We start from the raw sequence: 22,583 nt of genomic DNA on the forward strand, positions 1-22,583 counted from the left end.
ATCAAGAAACTCCAGCAATATGGAAGAACTTAGGGCTTTAGTATGTATAAAACATTCATTATGGATCTATTTGAGGCTCATAATTAATTCCAAAGACAACAGATCATCAAGAGTCCCGTAATTATTTGTTTTCCTTGTCTCTCTGCTATCAGTGTGAACCAAAACTCTATAAGCCCACACACACACAGCGTTAATTACTCCCACCTGGTGGGAACGCTACATCTCCATAACCTTTTCTTAATGGTTGGGAGACGATCAGCTCCCAGGTGAGCCATTATAGATCATGGTGAGATTAGAGAGAGATAACCAGCAGAGCAGGATTAAGAAACAAAGGTGGGGGGGTTGTAGACTGATGAAGATTTCCTGAATGCACAATGATGCTCGGCCAATCAGAATGCAGAGCTCGGGAAGGACGCCATATTTCACAGTGCTGACTCGCGGCAAAAAGTCGAGCCAGGAAAAGTAGACGGATGTCAGCAGATCTCTCTCTCGATTCTCTCAGTCTGAGATCTCAGTGCTGGACTTGCAGAAAAGAGGGTTCATTAAATTTCACTGATTAATTGGAACATTTTTCTTGCCTAATGTCTTCCTCCATATTTTAAATGGACATTCTGTCCAAACACAGCTCTGGAAGCAGAAATGAAGCAGAGTTTTGGGCAAAAATGTCTCCAAAAAATTTAAATAAAATAATCTCCCATTCCTTCACATCCCAAAGCTGCTCGACTGGATTGAGATCTGGTGACTGTGGAGGACATCTGTGTCTAGTGAACTCACAAGTTTGAGATAATTTGAGCTTTGTGATATGGTGCGTTATCCTGGAAGTGGATGGGTACACTGTGGCCAAAAAGGGATGGACATGTTCAGCAACAATACTGAGGTAGGCTCACTGCGGTGTTTAAACAATGCTAAATTGGTACTAAGGGACCCAAAGTGTGCCAAGAAAACATCCCATACACCTTTGCACCACCAGAAGCCTGAACATTTGATACAACAGCATGAATCCATGCTTTTATGTTGTTTACACCAAATTCTGACCCTACCGTCTGAATATCACAGCAGAAATCGAGACTCATCAGACCAGGCAACGTTTTTACAGTCTTTAATTGTCCAGTTTTGGTGAGTCTTTGTGAATTTTCACCTCAGTTTCCTGTTCTTATCTGACAGGAGTGTCACCGGTGTGTCTTCTGCTGCTGTAGCTCATCTGCTTCAAGGTTGGACGTGTTCAGAGAAGTTCTTCTGCAGACCTCGGTTGTAACGAGTGCTTATTTGAATTACTGTTGTCTTTCTATCAGCTGAACCAGTGTGGTTATTCTCCTCTGACCTCTGGCATCAACAAGCCATTTCTACCAACAGAACTGTTGATATTTTCTCTTTTTCGACCATTTTTTCGTAAACCCTAGAGATGGTTGTGTGTGAAATTCTCTAGACTAGTAGACTTCAATGCTCTGCCATAATGCTTTAAGTATGACGTCAACTAGTCGCTGATCACGGCCTATAGAGGGCGCAACAGGATAAGACATTTTTGAATTCCGCCCTGGGAATGCATCATTTTTTTACGCGTACGCTAGTGTACACGCTCAGTCGAACGCACAGCCTTGGAATGTATACTTCATTTGACTCGTACGCATACACAGGCGTTCAACGCATGCGCAGTTTTGAGCAATCTCTCACCGCGAGTTACAACCCATGTAAACATCTTTGTATTGTTTCATGCTAAAGTTGTACAGATGAGGCTTTCTAACCTCTTCACACAATCTCTCGTCTATGTAGGCCTCCATTGTCGCTGTAGCTTGCATGTGTTCCGGTCTGTTCCGTTTATGCAGTTTTTTTATCCATCTTGTAAATCAATGCCTCCAGGGCATGGCTGCTACCTTGTGGATAAACTAATTACTGCAAAAAAAAAATGAAAAATGAAATGTGCATGTGCGACCTGATTATAAAAATCCGGCACTGCACGTAAAATACCCACCTATTTTGAAATTCATGTCACAAGCACTGTACGCTGACCCTCGTGTATGCATAAAAGTAAACTATACTTTGTTCTGTGATTTATCAGTAAAATAGCTTAGAAACTGAAGGGTTCTAGCATAATTTTCATAGTAACTAAAACCCACAGCTTCACTATTAGTAGAGCAATGCTGCAAGGTAGAATTAATTCACACGCAATCGCTCTCTCACTAATGCATTCATATAAATGTAATCTTACTGTGCTATTTTATCTGTACCTGATTTAGAACGACCAGAAATCTGTAAGAAATATAACTACCCAACAAACAATCATGCCACATTTAAAGTCATTTAAATCACATTTCATCCCCATTCTGATGAATGCTGTTTGAACTTTGTCAAACAGACAGATCGTCTTGACCATGTCTAGATACCCAAATGCATTGAGTTGCTTCCAATATAAAAGTAAAAAATGCCCCTGAAAATCAATTCCAGAGGGCAAATATTGCCCATTAATAATAAAAAAAAGTATATTTCTGACTACAGAAAGCAACATTCAAGGCCATAAATCTCTGAACAGACTGCCTGGGACGGCGCAGACGGATGGAGGAGTGAGTGGCGTGCAGAAGGATGGAGGAATGATATAAAGGGCAGGCGAGACATTACTGTTCATCTCCCCAGAGAAACGTTCTGGAGAAAAATGGAAGATGGATGCTTTCTCATCAAGACAAAATAGAAACCGATGGACATGCTCAGACAGAGAGCGAGAGAGACTGAACAATCCTGTTCAAACACTGATGAACATATAAATCACATCTAACCAGAAACAAAAATGAAAACAAATGCAAACATGCACAATTGTCAGAATACCTCAGGACTATAAGATAAGACAAATCTTGACTAAGTAACCATAGTTTAGCTGTGAAAAAGGAAAGAATCCAAAATAAACAAATCCCCAAAGATAAAATGCTCTGTGAGACTGAACAACAGACGAGGTCGAAACAGAAATGAAACCCTCCTAAAATTGAAAAACTATATCAAGGCATCAGAGAGAAATACAAATTGCATTTCCAAACATTGCTTCCACACCGATGGATGATAGAAAAAAAACCCAACAGCATTCAGGGAGAGAGAAACAGAACCGACAGATGCAATAGCTGTATATCAGCAAAACACCAGTGTGTCAAAAGCAATCATCAATGATTCATATTTAGTCATTTAATAAGTCATTTGTTATTATACTAAATTAATTTACATTGCACTCCATTTTTTGTTACTATTAACTTTGCATTTTCCATCCATTTCCTTCATTTCCTTGTTATTTATTAATGCAGTATTTGTCCAAGTCATATCTAGAGACTTGATGGTGGGCTCTTTTCATTTGGACCAGTATGAAACCACCTTGCAACCACACAAAACACCCTAGCAACCATCAAAAGATGGTAAAGTTTCTATTTTTGTAAGGTTAATGAATAAAACAAAAAAATCAATAAATTGAACAAGAAAACATTTACATAATAGCTGTTTAGCTTATAATTCAGAATATAAATAAATATATAATAATATAATAAAAATATATATAAGAACTCAAAAGTGACATCTGAATCATAGAGTAAATGTTACATTTAATGAAGTAAATAATTTAATGGCCACAAAATAAGGCCACAATAATATATATATAATATATATATATATAATATATATATAATATAATATAATATAATATAATATAATATAATACCTCAAAAGTGCATACAATAAATGTTAAATTTAATGAAATCATTTAATTGTCATAGAATAATACCACAAATACTATAAATGCCACAAATTAATATAAAATATAATATAATATAATATAATATAATATAATATAATATAATATAATATAATATAATATAATATAATATAATATAATATAATATAACAATTCAAAAGGTTGTAGTTTAGTTGTTCGTATGGTTTATGCATGTAAATGTATCTCGTTTTAAGATGTTAGATGTTTTTTATTGAAAAACAAAACAGATAATATACAGAGAAAATGCTTTTTTTTTTCTGCAGCAAATCAGTGAATGATCAATAACATGTCAATAAAGTACGTTTATCTTCAATAATCTTCCGGATGCCTGCGTTTAACAGTGTGTGAAGTAATTGCTCTCTTGTGAGTGTGAGTCTACTCGCCTTGAAAATTAGCAAACACACCTGGGAATCTCAGCGGACCAGAAACAAACCTCTGTGAGCAGCGATGGGTTCTGCAAAATCATTCAAGTGTTTGTAGAGCCATTTCTAAGTGTGTTCACACATGTCAGATTTGGTTCAATAAAAACGAACTCTGGTGTGATTGCTCTGTTAGTACGGTTGCGTACCCTACAGTACACTGCAGTTTGACTGAAATATGATGTGATCCTAAAAAGGACACAATGCTCTTCATGAGTTAAAAATACCATCTGAACATGTCTTTAGGTTTGTGTTAAATATGACAGTGTGAACACTAAGCAAACCAGGACTAAATGTATCATTTTCTTTTTTGGTCCAGACAAAAGAATCAGTTGAAGACACCTAGGATCTTCCTCTACTAATATGTTTGAGAACTGTCCAGGAAAAATACAGTGCGACTTGTTGTTCTTGTCTTTACAAAGACACAGTGATGTGTTGTACTTTAGCTTCAGAAAGTAGCAGATGTGTGTGTGTGTGTGTGTGTGTGTGAGACCCCGATCTCTCTTTTGTGACGGGAAGCTCAGCTGAAGGCCGTCGTGTTTGACAATTCGGTTGAAATTCTGTCTTTTCTTTCTCTGTCACAAGCTGTCAGACCTGAAAACATTAGCATGCCTCTGAACCTCTGCTCTAGCGGACTGAAAACCACAGACAGGCCTCACAAGGGATCTGTGTGTGTGTGTGTGTCGAGGCTCTTCTGTGCTCAAATCATGACTAAGCAACTGAAGTTTACACAAAGAGAAAGCTGAGAATCTTGCACACACAAAAAAACATCAATTTTACTCGAAAAACAAGAAATAAATACAAAATTATATTTTGAATTAGAAAATTAGGGATTTTTTAGGACCATTAAGATGGTTTTACATTATTTTAATTTCAATTACTGCATTGCAGTAATCAGAATTGTAAGCTGGTAATTACAAAACAACTATACAAATACAACTATATAAAAATAAAATAAATAAAAAAGGAAAAATAAATGATATATAATCATATAATAATTTATGTAATATATAAAACAACTCAAGAGTGATATCTGAATGCATAGAGTAATTGTTACATTTAATGAAGTAAATAATTTAACTGTATCAAAATAATGTCACAATTAAGAATATAATATAATATAATATAATATAATATAATATAATATAATATAATATAATATAATATAATATAATATAATATAATATAATATAATGATTAACATGAATAATTTATTGAGTTTGGGTTTAATCCTGGTTTGAGATTCACCATTAGGTTAACTGCAAAAAAGCTAAAAATAAAATAAAACAAAACCTTAAAAAACCAGCATCTAAGATACAAATTTACACCAAAAATCCTGAAAACAGCATATTTCCATGTACCATTTTCCATCATTTATTGGGTACACACACACATACATATACATGTCATATAGTTTTCATTTCCACTTTTCAAACACAATGCAGTGACTCTGCCCTTTTGACACACTTACAGTTGAGCCACAAGATGAGCTCATAACCTTGCCAGAGAATGACAAAGCGAGAGAGAACAGGCCGTGTCCCTGGAGAAATTGGCATTTCTCAGTTCTGTGTCCCTCACCTTCTCTTCCTCATTCTGACATTGCCTTTAGAGCTATAATAACCTATTTTTTATTTCCCTTTATTTCGCATGGTGTCCTTCTCCTTCTCCTCTCTCTTTACCCGTCAACACACCTCGCTGAGTCTGCCGTTACAGGGTGAAACTGAATAAAAGATCGGTGGTTGGAACAGCCGACTCTTCCTGTCTCCGCATAGCCTTTACACTCCGGCGGATCTGCTGTGGGAGACACGTTTCCATCACAATCACAAACCTCATTTTGCAACCTCACTGTTCCGGCTCGTTCGGTTATTCTGACATTTCAGGTACATGCCATTTTTATCTGCTCTGTAGGTGGCTGTGCTTCAAACTCTGGAGGTGAAAGTCTGACACACCGAATCACAGCCAAAATGAAGGAATAGCATCACCAGGGACACACAATGTCCTTTTCAGGGGAGTGTTTATTTTAAAAATCTTTTTAAATTTTTTTTCATTACTGCTAATGAAATTAGAAGTTCAAAAGTTTGGGGGCAGTAAGAGTATTTCATGTTTTTCGAAGAACCCACATGAAAAAATACTGTAGTAGGGAGAGTCTTAAAGGGGTGGTTGATTATGATTTGACTTTTTTAACTTTAGTTAGTTTGTAATGTTTCTGTTTGAGCATAAACAACATCTGCAAAGTTACGACGCTCAAAGTTCAATGCAAAGGGAGATATTTTCTTTTACAGAAATCACTGTTTGGGGGGGGGGAGAGCACCACATGGAGTGGACGTAAATTTAGGGAGCTCCCTCGATAAGTCTCTATAAACTTGTATTTTCTGACTATTTTCACTACAAAAGTTTGCTCAACAATATCTAACAGTGAGATGAAGAAGACTAAACCCAAGAAAGGTGATTCACCAAGCTGCGCAGGTGAACAACTGGCCGAGAGTGCGTCGTCTAATGAACACGAGTCTGATCGTGATCGCTGCACGGCCCCAGACTCAACAGATATCCTCTCCGCCACTCAAACTACGAATAACAGTATGAATGACAGATTTAATTAGTTGGAAGCGACTCTATCTCAGTTGCAAACGGCGCTGTCTGAAACCACCACGCGTATCTCGGACCTTGAGAGTGTTAAAGCTGAGCACGAAAGCCGCATTTCTGCCCTGGAGGCCTCCTGTCAGGAAATCCTAGCAGCTAATAAGGCCCTACGTGCTAAAGTGGATGATCTCGAGGGCCTTTCCCGACGACAGAATATTAAAATTGTAGGCCTACCCGAGAACGTGGAGTCCGGTCGCCCAACGGAGTTTGTGGAAAAACTCTTCCCGACCCTTCTGGGAGCAGAGAACTTTCCTGGGGGGATTAAGATTGACCGCGCACATCGCACCGGGCCGTTACCATCAAAAGGAGGGCGTCCCCGAAATCTGATCGCGAGGATACATCACTATCCGGTCAAGGAGACGATCCTTCGGCTTGCGCGGCAACACTCGCCTCTAAAATATGACGGAGTACAAATCTCCATCTTCCCAGATCTCACTGCAGAGGTACTTTCACAACGAAGGGCGTTTGACGGTGTGAAAAAGAAGTTGAAGGAGGCCGGTATTCGATTCGGAATGTTGTTCCCCGCACGTCTGATTGTCACCAACAAAAAAATCTTTGGCTCGGTTTCGGAGGCTGAGGTTTTTGTGAACACCGTCATTGAACAAGACCCTTCTTGATCTGCTGCTTAGGACTTTTTTCTCAATGTTGTTACCATGGCTGAAGGACTTAAATCATCGTTCCTTCTGTTTACTGGCGGCTTATTATAGGAGGTTGTGAGTATATTTTCAGAAAAAAAAGAGACATTCACAGACTTTTGCATTTATGTTACTTGTTCATATTATATATGTTATGCTTTATTTGCACGTACATTTGTAAGTCTACACTGTTTAATTCATTTTTAATAACATCAAAAAATTCTTTGTTACAGTGGGTGTGTGCTATATGCACTATAGGCCAGGTGTATTGAGCAATTCTTTTGTTAATCACGTAGTTGTACGGAGGCTGTTGGGGAGCCCCTGATCTCTCTGTTAGAGGTTACTTTCGTAGGCAGGTTTTCTTCTCCTTTTGCTGCCCAGCAGCTCCACTGTTCCTATGAGGGGTTTTTTCCGGCTTTGTTTGGGGAAGCTGAAGGAAGGGGAAGGGTGGGTGGTTTTGCCTTTTTTCTCGTCTCGTGTTTAGCGTTTTGTGTCTGTACAACTCCTTCACTGGTTAATATCCATTCAAATTCTCTTTGCAGCTGGCATTACGCTAGATATTGTACTTCATGACTAGTAGTACGGGGCTGCCACTTAAAGGTGGCAATGTCACTCTCGCCAGCTGGAATGTCCGGGGATTAAATAACCAAATTAAGAGAGCTAAAGTTTTTTCTTATTTGAAGTCCATCCCTGCTGACATCATGTTTTTACAAAAGACACATATTAGGCATTCTGAGCAAAGGCGACTGAGATGTAATTGGTATTCCAATCTACTTTCTCGTCCAGGGCCAGAGGAGTAGCTAAATCAGCCCCTTTTAAGCACATATCTACTATCAGCGACCCTAATGGCCGCTATTTAATTGTTTCCGGCCTACTTTTCTCAATTCATGTCACACTGCTTAATGTGTACGGGCCTAATTTTGATGACCCTGCTTTTTTCCGCAGAGTCTTTAATCTTTTACCAAATACTCTGAACACGCACCTGATAATAGGCGGCGATTTTAACTTGGTGTTGGACCCTACTCTAGATAGATTCCCCTCTCGCTCTGGCATACCCTTGGCCAATTCTACCAATGTTCTTAATGATTTGATTACTTCTTTTGATCTAGTCGATATCTGGAGACTAAAATATCCAACAGACATGCAGTATACTTTTTTTCACAAGTTCACAAATCATACTCCAGGATAGTTTTCTTTTTAGTTGACTTTAAAATTATTCCCTGTGTAAAATCATTGAAGCATCACAAAAGAATCATCTCTGATCATTCACCAGTGACAATATCTCTAGATCTCTTAGAAATTAAGCCCAGCTATAACTGGCGTTTTAATCCTACTTTGCTCTTAGATGTCAAATTTTGCGAACAATTAACAGAGTTACTTGCTGAGTTTCTTAAATTTAATGATACGGGCGAGGTTTCTGATTCTACATTATGGGAAAGCCTAAAGGCTGTCTTGAGAGGGCACATTATTTCATACGAGTCCAGGCTTAAAAAGCAAAGGGTAAAATGCCTTATGAAAACTGATAATTGTCTCACTCGACTGGAGGATGCTTATAGAGATTCTGCTGAATCGGATATGTTCAATGAAATTACAGCACTTAAATTGGAATATAACTTGATTCTCTCGAACCAAGTAAATAATATGTTGTTAAAAGTCAAGCAAAAGCAGTTTGAAGTTGGGGATAAACCAGATAAATTGCTTTCTTGCCAGCTGAGGGGGCTACAAGCCTCAAGAGCAATTCACAAAATCAAGAACAAGAATGGTGTTGTTTTAACAAATCCCAGTGAAATCAATAATACATTTAAAGAATTTTATGAAAAATTATACAAATCAAAGGGTTGTTCGGACTCCTCAGCATTAGCTAATTTTCTCTATTCATTACATCTTCCAAAGTTGGGGAGCATAGAGCAGACAGCTCTGAATGCGGACATAACGGTAGAGGAAATACTAGATGCTATTAAATCTTTCCCCAGTGGCAAGGCGCCTGACCCAGATGGGTTTGGGATCGAATTCTATAAAAGATTCGCGCATGTGCTCTCTCCTTTGTTATTGAGGATGTTTAATCATTCATTTGGCGAACACAAACTCCCCCAGTCCCTGTATGATGCAAATATTTCTTAATTAAAAAAGGTAAAGAAGAAACTGACCCTTCATCATATCGACACATAGCTCTTTTGAACTCTGATCTTAAAATTTGTACTAAAATTTTGGCTAATAGATTAAATAACTGCATTGGGAAAATTATTCACCCTGACCAATCTGGTTTTATTCCTGGCCGTTTTTCTTTTTCAAATGTCAGGCGTTTAATGAATATTTTATATACCAGATTTGATTCTAAAGCTAGCGTTGCAATTCTTGCCCTAGACGCAGAAAAGGCGTTTGACCAAATTGAATGGGATTATATTTTAGCTGTGATCAGAGAATTCGATATGGGTGATACCTTTGCCTCTTGGGTGAAGATGTTATACGCCTTTCCCACATCCTCAGTTCTTACTAATTTTAACAAGTCACCTCAATTTCAACTACACCGAGGCACCCATCAGGGCTGTCCTCTCTCGCACTTGCTTTTTGCTATCGCAATTGAACCTCTCGCCCTTGCAATTAAAAAGAGCCCTCTAATTTCGCCTCTGAATTTAGGTAGAATTAATCATCAAATTTCCCTCTATGCAGATGATATTATTCTTTATCTCAGTAACCCAGAACAGTCTATTCCACCCTTACTAAATCTATTGGAAACTTTCGGTAAACTCTCCGGTTACTCAGTAAATTGGCAAAAAAGTGAATTTTCAGCAGGATCCCACTTTATGATTAACAACTCTCTTAGGATATGGCTTCAGATTGTTAAGACATTTAATTTGCCAAATACCTCTTTTCTTGCTCCTGTTTGTCGTAACCATGCCTTTAAACCTTCATTATTAGATCCAGTGTTCACAGGTTGGGCTAGAAAAGGAATCATTACCTTGAGAGATTTATATATTGACAGTACTTTTGCCACATTTACTCATTTAACAGAGAAATTTGACCTTCCTGCATCACACTTCTTTAGATACTTACAAATTAGAAATTATGTTCGTTCCACTGTGCCAAATTTCGAAATATTGTCAGCCGATAATGAATTACATAAACTGCTTACTTGCACTCCCAACACCCCAAAGTTAATTACAAAATTTGTTAACTTTTTCACAAGTCAGCTAGATATTTCCACTACCCGTCTGAAAAACAATTGGGAAGAGGAACTAAATATTCAAATCTCTGAGGAGGACTGGGGAAAATGTCTTTAATATATACACCTGTTCCATTAATACTAGGCACCAGCTTATTCAGTATAAGGTGTTGCACAGATTGCATTACTCTAGGGTTAAACTCAACATTTTCTATCCTACTATCTCTCCTCTCTGCAATGAATGTGAATCTGCAGAGGGCTCTCTTGGTCATCTTTTCCGGGCATGCCCAAAACTTGGTGAATTCTGGTCAGAAGTTTTTCAATTTCTTTCTGATGCTTATACATGTGAGCTCCCAGTAGACCCTGCGACTGCCATTCTTGGCTGGTCAGCTTCCCTGCAGCGCCTTAATTATGCTACCCGTTTGCCTATACAGTATGGCATGATGATCGCCAAAAAAACTATACTCTGTGTGTGGAAGAAAAATTCGAAGCCACTATTCAAGATCTGGTTATCAGAACTTTCCTCCACTATGCATGTGGAAAGACTCAGATATAGTATCTCTGGTAATATAGATAAATTTGACACTTCTTGGAGGCTTCTTTTCAATCACCTGTTAAAAACCAATGATGAAACAACTTAATATTTCATTTTTTTTATTGTCACTTTATTGTAATTTTTGTTAACCTCTGTCTTTAATTTGACCTCTATCCATTCCATGCTGGGCAAAAATCTATTTTGATTTCCCGTGCCTGTGTTTGGCGTTGTTGTCAACTGCAAACATGATTCTAACTGAAGGAGTTTTTTTTGTTGTTGTTGTTCTGTTTTTTTTTTTTTTTGTGTGTGTAGTCGTGTTTGTTTCTGTCATGTGATTGTACTGTCCATCTGTCTGTAAATCTGAAAATACTACAATAAATATAATATTAAAAAAAAATGAAATCACTGTTTAAGGACTACAACAAACGGCTGGTAGGGACTACAACAAGCTTCTTCCTCGGTTAGTGACATCACTAACCCTTACATTTACATAAACCCCGTCCCAGAGAACATGCAACAAAGGGGGCGGGGCCATGTTGGTCTGCTTTAGAGAAGAGGAAGAGTTGTTGTAGTAGAGTGTTGTTGACATGTTATCATTTTACACCAGACTGCTTCACAAACGAGGGTCAATTCAACACTGGATTTGCACAAAAGATGAACATGACGGCACATGCTAGTCGATGAGTTGAATCAACTCCACAGCAACTACATAAATTTATCCACTAACCATTCAGAAACGTCCAGTTTCATTCTAAAAGTTGTAACTTCTTCCTGAGTCTCTCCATCAGTGTCGACTCCGGTTTGAACAATGTAAGGCTGAACACCGTTACTGACAATCCTCATTTTGGCTGCTTGAGATTCTCCAGCTTTGTTGTTGTTGAGCAACCGAAGCGTGAGCTGTTAAAGCTCCGCACTCTTCTGGAAAGAGAACTGGGAGCAGCAGCTCATTTGCATTTAAAGGGACACACACAAAAAGAGATTGTCCTCCAAAAAACGACCCTATAGGTTGTTTTTTTCAAACACCTTTTTACGACCTATATTTATGTTTTAAATTCATGCGCTCTCTAGCTGGCATAAAAATAATGACAGTGTCCTGTGCGTCTGTCTCGTATGATGGTCGTTATCAAAATGCATGTTCATTTAAATGCAATGTGTGGACTTTTTACACGTCCTTTACCCGCTATTTTTCCTATTTCCATTTAGCAAAAATAATTTTTTATTAATGACTACACCTAGTCAACCCTAAACCTACCCTTAGTGATTTATAGTGCATATACACTTTATGAGCACGTGTTCCCTGGGATCGAACCCACGATAACATGATCAAATGATTGCATATTGTTGTATATTGCAATGCTCTGCCAACTGAACTACACGAAATCCGAAGTATGATGCACATAAAAGGGAACTATGCATTAAAATGAAAGTGTCCTGTTGTCGATAGGGGCGCAACTTTAGTAAACGCTCCTATGGGTCATATTTCAGGGAAGTGACCTATATGGGCATATTGGTTGGAGAAAATGTTGCACAAAAAAGGGTGTGTTTTTGCTCACACCCAAATAGGGGAAAATTTGACAAGCTATAATAAATGATCTGTGGGGTATTTTGAGCTGAATCTTCACAAACACATTCTGGGGACACCAGAGACTTATATTACATCTTGTGAAAGGGGCATTATAGGTCCACTTTAATAATCAGACATCAGATAAAACTACATTCTAGACCATTTGTGCTGTGCTAAGAGAGAGAGAGAGAGAGAGAGAGAGAGAGAGAGAGAGAGAGAGAGAGAGGCAAACAGATAGAAATCAAGCATGATGTTCACTCAAGACATCCTCAAGGTGAACAAACACGTCATTTCCCCAACGCAGTCAGCCTGACTGGAACGACCAAGGCTAATGGATCCATAACTGTGCTTTTCCCCTCCTTTTCCTTTACAATTTACCTCCCTCCACTGCACAAAGAGAGAGGGCAGAGGAGAGACAGGTCGTGCTCTTTGACTGGCGTCAGTCTGATGGGCTGTAAAGAGTTAAACGTGCAGAGAGCATTACTCTCGGCTAAGAGAAAACAAAACATGTGAGGCATGCTGTTTGAGCACGTGTCCAGCTCTTGCTCTGTCATAGTGACCATATGAAAGCCTGCAGGCTTTATTTTCTGGCCAACATGATGAACAATGTGAGAGTGAGAATGAGAGAGTGAAAACATCACTCTGTCCATCTCTGAGCCCCCTGCAGCGCGTGTTTATATCATGGTGGGACTACCCATTGACTTCTATTGTTGTTTTTTATTATTCCAATTATATTTGCTGTACCCTAAGCCAAAAGCTATATTTTACAGAAAACTCTCAGAATATTTTAATTTTAACCAGAGCTAGTGGTGCTTGTTCATGCAAAACCCGCCACATGATGCCAGGTGCTCTAAATGGTTTGCTATGCTGTTGCTAGGACGCTGATTACTGATTGAAAAATAGAAAGTCAGCTTTCCTAATATTCATAACTTTTGGCCCAACGGCTGATTAATGCAATTTTACACAAAAATGAAAATGCTAAATAACTCACTGAATAAAACATGCAATGTTGTTAAATATTTCACTTTTTTTTTAAATAGCACGTGAAACAGAACACATTATGCAAATATATTTTTATATATTTTATATATAAATATAAATATTTTATATATTTTTAGGGCATAGATAGAACGATTATACAGACACAGAGGAATAGATGGACAGGCAGACAAATGGATAGATATATGGATGAATCGATAGATAGATAGATAGATAGATAGATAGATAGATAGATAGATAGATAGACGGAGGGAGGGAGGGAGGGAAGGAAATGCATGTGGATAGACTGATGGAAAGACGGACAGACGGATGGATGATGGATGGATAAATAGGAATGCATGCAGAGAGACAGATGGATAGATTTATGGATGGATGGATGGATGGACAGACGGACGGAGGGAGGGAGGGAGGGATGGATGGATGGGAATGCATGCGGACAGACTGATGGACAGACAGACGGATGGACAGAGACAGACGGATGGACAGACGGACGGACAGATGGATGGATGGATAAATAGGAATGCATGCAGATAGACAGATGGATGGATGGATGGATGGATGGATGGACAGATGGATGGGAATGCATGCGGATAGACTGATGGACAGACAGACAGACAGACGGATGGACAGATGGATGGATGATGGATGGTTGGATAAATAGGAATGCATGCAGATAGACGGATGGGTGGATGGATGGACAGATGGATAAGAATGGATGCAAATAGACTGATGGATAGACAGATGGCCAAACGGACGGATGGATGGATAAATAGGAACGCATGCAGACAGACTGATGGATAGACAGATGGATGAATAAGAACGTATGTGGATAGACTGATAAATGGATGGATGGATGGATGGATGGATGGATGGATGGATGGATGGATGGATGGATGGATGGATGGATGGATAAGAACGCATGCAGATAGACTGATGGATGGATGGATCTCTTAGAAAAATTCTTAGGTATTTTAAGGTGATGTACACGTTACTTCATGTACTTACTATAGTAATAACTGTAAATTATTCATAATTACAAGTAACCAACCCTAAACCAAACCCTAACTGTAACTCTATGGTAACTACATGTAGTTAATTAATATTACTCAGTACTTATTTAGTTAGTACAATGCAATTTACTACATCACCTCAAAATAAAGTGTAACCACTTCTAATCATGTTGAACAGCACACCTCTCCTCAACACAACGCAGAACAACAGCAAAACCTTTCCACCTGTGCAACACTAATTTCACTTTAATGGAATCTAAACCAACTGATGTTGATGCCGCAATCTTGCATCCTGCGGGAGTCCAGCCCAAAGAGAACCTTGTTGGCCTGAAGCAGCATCCGTTCTGTCAAACTTAAACATGTTTATCAGCAAGTTTTGTTCACGACCTGGAATGGCTCAGCTTTCTGCTCCTGGCCCCTAATTTCGCAGGTCACTGCTTTGGAATATTAGCCTTCCGGACAGTTCCGTCTTCCCTGAACCAGCAAATCTGTTGAGTTTGCTTGAGAAATGAAGAGGGAAGGGGGACACAATGATCTCAGAAAGAGAGAGAGAGGAGCCCCCGTCATGACGACAGATGAATCTGCCAACTGCACGACACCTGCTCCTACAGCGACGGGCTGGTGGCCAATAAGAGCGAGTGGGTGGGCGCAGAGGGGGTCCTGGCTGACTGTACGCATGCATATGTATGAGTGTGTATAGTGCCTACCGTCCCAGCAGGCTGTGGGTCTGTTTCTCATTCTGGTGCTGCACAAAATTACTGAACACATGCCAGGTAATAAGGTAAAGGGACAGGATATGGTGGTAAAGTATCAGACTAGAGATTTTTAATGGTCTTTGTTTGATGCCCTGAACATAATTCTATATTCTCAAAATGTCAAAATAGAAGGAAAAAATAGTTTATAAAATAGGCAGAGGAAAATATTGAAAGTCAAGAAAGAACTTTCCTTTTTTTTTCAAAACAGAAGGATGGATGATTAATACAATTTTACACAAAACTGGATTTAAAGGGTTAGTTCACCCAAAAATGAAAATTCTGTCATTTATTACTCACCCTCATGCCGTTCCACACCCGTAAGACCTTTCATCTTCAGAACACAAATTAAGATATTTTTGATGAAATCCGAGCAACGAAAATACCACATTCGAGGTCCAGAAAAGTAGTAAAAACATCTGTTAAAACAGTCGACGTGACTGCAGTGGTTCATCCTTAATGTTATGAAGCGATGAGAATACTTTTTTTGCGCAAAAATAACTTTATTCAACAATTTTTCCTCTTGGATTTCCTCAAAATTTCTTAATTTGTGTTCCGAAGATGAATGAAGGTCTTACGGGTGTGGAACGACACGAGAGTAATTAATGACAGAAATTTCATTTTTGGTGAACTAACCCTTTAAAATGCAAAATAACCATTTTATCTCCAATATTATAACTGGATGCTATTACTGTAATTAAACATACAATATAGAAAACTATTTAAGGTTTTAATATATCAATATCCAATATCGAAAGCGCTCCTCCCATCCAATAAATCACAATAATCTTTGTGCTTTGTTACTTTTGATATGAAGCAAAGTCTCAGATTTCAAATCACATCCATCTTATGAAATTCAAAAAATAAATACCATTTTGGCGCTGTTAAATGTGTCTTAACAGATCGCTTTAGCACCTCAGTTAAAGAGAAGCGGCAGAAGTGGCTTTAATACCAGTTACAGCGCGAAATAAACACGACTAAACATCTGAAGGTGTTAAAAGATACAGTAGAACTTACCTAAATCCATATCATGTCACATGAAATCGCTTAATCAGTGTTTCAACTGCGAAAGACGTCAATTAAAAAGCTTGTAAACAATGTCACATTTACCTCAGAAAAACCATATTCAGAGATCATAAACTCATTAGTCAGCTAGAAAAATGAACTCTAGAGAGCAGCATTCTGATAAATATATGCACCGTTACATATTCATTATCATTTATAATGTTCTTCAATATTTAATGCATGTTTGAATAAACCAGTTATGACAGCCACGATTTAATGTTTATATTTAAAAAAAACAACAAAAACAAATTGGAGTAGAAATATGATTATGTAATTTTAACCTTCAATATTACAGTAATGTAGTTGTTACGATTGCGCAGGCATGAGACAGAGTGAGAATCCAAATGCAAGCACCAACGTTTAATAACATAAGGAGTAATCCATACACAGCAGACGAGAGCAACGACAAGAATGCACACACAAGAGCAACGACCAACAAACAACAAATGAAGCATAAAGGTTTAAATACACATGTTAACAATGGGCTAATAAGGGACAGGTGTTGGTGATATGATGTCATGGTAACTAATGAGGGTAACTATAGCGACACACAAGGTACAAGGCAAAACAGGAAATAAAGATTGAAACAAAGAAAACCAAGATTACACTTCAACATAAAAGTCCTACAAAACACAAGACAACACAGGGATCATGACATTGGTTAACTATTTTATTAAATAGTATGTGAAACAGAACACATTTACTTAAGAGAGATATAGACACAGACAGACAGACAGATAGATAGACAGATAGATAGATAGATAGATACTTTCATATATGTTAGAATTATTAGATCCGTCATTTGCATGTTCATTAGGGAAATAAATATGTGGATCATCAGCGCAGTGGGCCTTGAAATTTTGACACTGAAGCATTCACTTCGCTTTCATTTAATAGAAATTGCTATGTTGTCTACACACACACACACACACACCATCGCTCAGAGCGTGTAGATGAGGAATTCCTCAGTGTGTGTGTGTGCACTGCAGCAGTTACTGACTTAAACTCTCACTCACGTCTCAATGCTGAACACACACACAGAGTATTAACTAGCAGCCATCCATTGCAGTCTCGCTTCCTCCCTCACAGTCCTGGGACGATTTTATTTGTAATAGTGCAAGTCAAGCAGCAAACAAAGAGAATGAAGAAATCAGAGGAGAGGAGAAGAGAGGAGAGTGAATGAGGCTGGTTGATGAGTGAATGCGATTAGAATGTGAAACAGCTCGAGCACAGACACATTCACACTCTGCCTCCATGTCTGAGGATCACATGCATGTCTTTAGGGGATTCAAACACTGATGAACATCAGGACTTATAGATGAAGCTCTTGGTTTGCCCACCATCTCCTAACACACATGTATTGCATGTTTTCTTGAGAATTGTAGAGATTGCATATTCAGATGCCTCAAGATTTTCCTCCATGCCTCGTGAATCATATCTATAAATCAAGAGGCAATCAGGTGCATTTGCTTGACAAGCTGTAGATACACATTAGAGGAATTAGAGGTTTGGAATATTATATATATCATACTCTGAAATATGTGACCCTGAACCACAAAACCAGTCATAAGTACTTTCCACTGATGTATGGTTTGTTAGGATAGGACAATATTTGCCGAGATACAACTATTTGAAAATCTGGAATCTGAGGGTGCAAAAAAAATCAAAATATTGAGAAAATCGCCTTTAAAGTTGTCCAAATGAAGTCCTTAGAAATGTATATCCACTCACAAAAATATTTTTTTGATATATTTAGGAAATTTACAAAATATCTTTATGGAACATGATCTTTACTTAATATCCTAATGATTTTTGGCATAAAAGAAAAAAACGATCATTTTGACCAATACAATGTATTGTTGGCTATTGCTACAAATATACCTGTGCGACTTATGACTGGTTTTGTGCTCCAGTGTCACGTGAAGTAAGCAGGCTTTCCACCCCTATTTAATAATTAATATCCATGGTTTAAAGGATTAGTTCACTTTCAAATACATTTTTCCTGAAAATTTACTCACCCCCATGTCATCCAAGATGTTCATGTCTTTCTTTCTTCAGTTGAAAAGAAATTAAGGTTTTTGATGAAAACATTCCAGGATTATTCTCCTTATAGTGGACTTCAATGGCCTCAAACGGTTGAAGGTCAAAATTACAGTTTCAGTGCAGCTTCAGAGGGGTTTAAATGATACCAGACGAGGAATAAGGGTCTTATCTAGTGAAACGATCTGTCATTTTCTACAAAAATACAAATTTATATGCTTCATAAACACAAATGATCACCTTCCAAGTGCTTCCGCCAAAACTGCACTTTCGTATCCTTCAAACAGTTTACGCTGTATGTCCTGCACCTTCCCTATTCTACTTACAGAAAAAATGGAACTGCCGCTGCGTTCATTCCGTAAGTAGAATAGGGAAAGCGTAGGACATACAGCGTAAACTGTTTGAAGAATACGAAAGTGCAGTTTTGGCGGAAGCACTTGGAAGGTGATCATTTGTGTTTATAAAGCATATACATTTAAATTTTTGTAGAAAATGACAGATCGTTTCACTAGATAAGACCCTTATTCCTCATCTGGTATTGTTTAAAGCTCTTTGAAGCTGCAGTGAAACTGTAATTTTGACCTTCAACCATTTGGAGGCCATTGAAGTCCACTATATGGAGAAAAATCCTGGAATGTTTTCCTCAAAAACCTTAATTTCTTTTCGACTGAAGAAAGAAAGACATGAACATCTTGGATGACATGGGGGTGAGTAAATTATCGGGAAATTTTATTTGAAAGTGAACTAATCCTTTAAGGGCATGAGGGCATTAGATTTAATTTTGACACATTATTTCTGAATGTCTAGCCAGTTTTACACAAAACTGCATGAAAAATCCAAAAACACTTTACAAGATGATAAATGGATGCCACTTGCTGAATTAAAAATGCAAGGTTGCAAGTTCATGTGACAAAAACGTATCATTCCACTGCCTGATTTTTTTTATATATTTTTTTTTATAATTGCATATTGCACTCTGCTTTACATTTTTAATGGTACTGTGAGAAATTTCCACCATTTGGTTGACTTAATGACACGCCCTCTCGACACATCAGCCAACCTGATGTCAGCAAATATGAACCCGCAAAATGATTAACAGGCAGAGCGCGTTTCTCATTGGCTAAGAAAAGCGCGGGCCGCTCCCTGACTCTTTGGGCTGTTTACAGTCTAGTTCTGTCAGAAACAGGTATGATTTATCACAATACCTAATAAATTCCTGTTTGTCAGGTAATACTGTCTCTTTATGCGTTGAATTAAAATATATATACATAATATGCAGTATACAGAAAGCAAGTATTGCGTTTTGAACAAACCCCTGAAAGCTCATTTTAAAGGGGAGGGGAGGAGAAGGGAACCTCCATCTGCAGAAAAACCGAGGAAACCCCGCCTGCATGGAGCATCCCCATCAGGTCCCGAGCAATAAAGTCCCGTTATCACACTGACATTTACACCGTTTAAACCTCCATCCAACACACTAGCTCATTAATATCAGATTCAACAATAAAACATTTAAAACGATTATGGGATGAAGGTCACACAGAAAGCGTCCCGTTTCGTTTATGTAACCAAACACTTACTGCCGGTTTACAACAAAATAAACCAAAATACGTTATAATAAGATGGATTTACGACAAGCTAAAGGATGATAGTGGATCCCTTGTGAACTGCTTTCATTTAAAGCATCACACTGACATAAAGGGAAAAAAAAACAAAAAAACAAGTGGCCACAGAACCCAAAGGGATGCCCATATGCAAAACATAACCCATCTATGTCCTGCAGCATACAGGCTATATGCATGCACTAATTATAAATATATAGCTTATATCTAAAATCCTTTATATATGGAGTGTCTGTAGGCTATCATGGCCAAACACAGCTACAGGAATCTACAAAGACAAAGAAATGCACTAACAATACTTTGGGAACTACCACACAAAATAAAAAAGGACACCTGACTAATAAAGACAATGCTCTGGCATTCAAAAGAAAAATAAGTTAAAGGCTCCGTGTTATTCCAGTTTCCACCTGCTCTTTACTTTTCAAGCCTAAACACAAGCATGCATCTGAAGGATGAAAACGCATATCAAAGGATGAAAGTTCATGAGACAAGTTGTGGATGAACGCGTTTCAATCGGGTTTCGTATGCTGTCATACCTTGTATCCTAGTTTGCTGTGTTGTTCAGAGCAGGCGTGGCTGTGAAGCGCATGTTGCTGATGTGTAATTCATTGAAAAACTGCTCCGGTTGTGCTGATGTTTGTCTCTCTCTCTCTCTCTGCGGTTTGACTCTGTTGTATTTTACTCTAGAGCGCTCACTCCAAGCAGCCTGGCGCGTCCTGGGTGGGGAGGGTGGTACGTGAACGCGCAGGCAACCGAATGCGAGAACGCGCATTGTTTCATCTAAGGTGCCTGACATGAAGGAAATAATGTCAGCTGATATGAATACCGTCATAGTTTACTTATCTACTGGAATGTATACAGTCAGATAATCTAGATATCTAGCTCAAGCACTTATACATTTTGTGTGATCTCACCCTGTGCACATTTTATGAAATGTTTTATTACAGATCAATTGTGCGTGATGCGTCTGTGGAATAAACTCTGTCACAATAGAATGCAGGCAAGTGCATTTCTATGGATGCGCATTATTTACATCAAAAAAAAAATAATAAATACATAATGTATACCAAACATTTTATTTTGAGTTCTGCAGAATAAGGAAAAGGCACACAGGTTTGCAATATGACATGAGGGTGAGTAAATGATAACAGAATTTTCATTTTGGTGTCAACTATTCCTTTAAGTTGCTCTGGTAATAAAGTATTCCACAACATTAATGTAACTGGAAAAACAAGTAAAACTAACGTGTGATCATTTAGCACTGTCCTAATTGTTCGTTTAATTGCATTAATATCCTGGTAACCTACATTAATATTGATTTTCCAGTTCCAACCAAATTCTGTGAAATGCTGTTAAATTAGGCTATTTGAAAGTTCAATGTCGCCCTCTGCTGATCATAATGAGATCATACAGTTTAGTGCAGTACCGCATGGCAATAAAATAACAAACATACCTAGGTATATCATCTTTCTAAAATAAGAAAAGAAAAGAAAACCAGGAAAAGATGCTGTCATTGATATTACATCAGGCATTTTAGGGAACAATATGTTTCAATATACAATATGAATATGTTTCTTTCCAAAATGGTTTCCATTTTGTTATGATAAAATTTATTTTGAAGAGTGATCTGTTTTGTGATAGAAAATTTAGTTGGTGACAAAGTGATAGTTCAGAAATCAGATCAGAAATGTCATTAATCTTTTGTTTTAAATAAATGTTTAATTTAATGTTTTGGTCTATGATATTGGATAATATGATGGTTTTGTGTAAATCTTTCAGTGGGATTTGACCTGTAATGGGATGCAGTTAGACAAACAAGCTTATTAATATAGGAACCATCCAAGATATTGCCTACATTTTTATTAATATTATTAAATATTATTAAATTGTAAAATTGTATTGTATTATTAATAGTGAAGAAATTAAATATCAATTTTTTTTCGAAAGAATTCCATGTGCAGTTCACTCTCAGCCAATAAGATTCCACGTAGCATCTCTTCTGATTGGTTGATAACTTTTGACAGCGTTTTTTTTATTTATTTTTTTTACTTTTGACAGCGTTTAATCCAGAAGCAAATAAATTCTGCAAGATCACAGATAGATTCGCGAGCGCACAGGACATAGTTTGAGTGTGCACACGCAATGTTTGAGCGAGAGGAGAGGCAGTTCATAAGAGAGCACTGTATATTTGAGAGCGCGCGTCCAGTTTTGGGCGAGAGCAAAATCCGCGCGCGAGTGGAGAGATTATATTGATGTGCTCTCGCGTCACAATAATGCGCTCGACATTTGTCAGTAAAATAACTCCATATGGCATCAGCTGAAGGGAAATTAAAGGTAGATTACTGTACATCTTCATGACTGTGACCAGTGTGTACAAGCTTGACAAATGATGAAAATAAG

The 22,583-nt window shown here is 37.9% G+C and overlaps 2 protein-coding genes across 3 annotated transcripts in view; one reads left to right on the forward strand and one right to left on the reverse strand.

Moving 5' to 3' along the window:
• The window catches only part of slc8a2b (solute carrier family 8 member 2b), a 113,270-nt gene extending 92,317 nt beyond the window's left edge, over positions 1–20,953 (reverse strand). Inside the window, exon 1 of one of the 2 annotated variants that reach the window (XM_048160539.1) lies at positions 20,720–20,953. The gene's annotated coding sequence lies outside the window, so the exon portion shown is untranslated. The remainder of the gene's footprint in view (positions 1–20,719) is intronic. The other variant, XM_048160537.1, reaches the window with a different exon arrangement.
• Positions 1–22,583, forward strand: part of LOC125248560 (NACHT, LRR and PYD domains-containing protein 12-like) — a 1,264,817-nt gene that overhangs the window by 1,109,679 nt on the left and 132,555 nt on the right. The gene's annotated exons all lie outside the window — the stretch shown is intronic.

Source organism: Megalobrama amblycephala, linkage group LG16 (assembly GCF_018812025.1).
Source record: "Megalobrama amblycephala isolate DHTTF-2021 linkage group LG16, ASM1881202v1, whole genome shotgun sequence".
NCBI classification, from domain to species: domain Eukaryota; kingdom Metazoa; phylum Chordata; class Actinopteri; order Cypriniformes; family Xenocyprididae; genus Megalobrama; species Megalobrama amblycephala.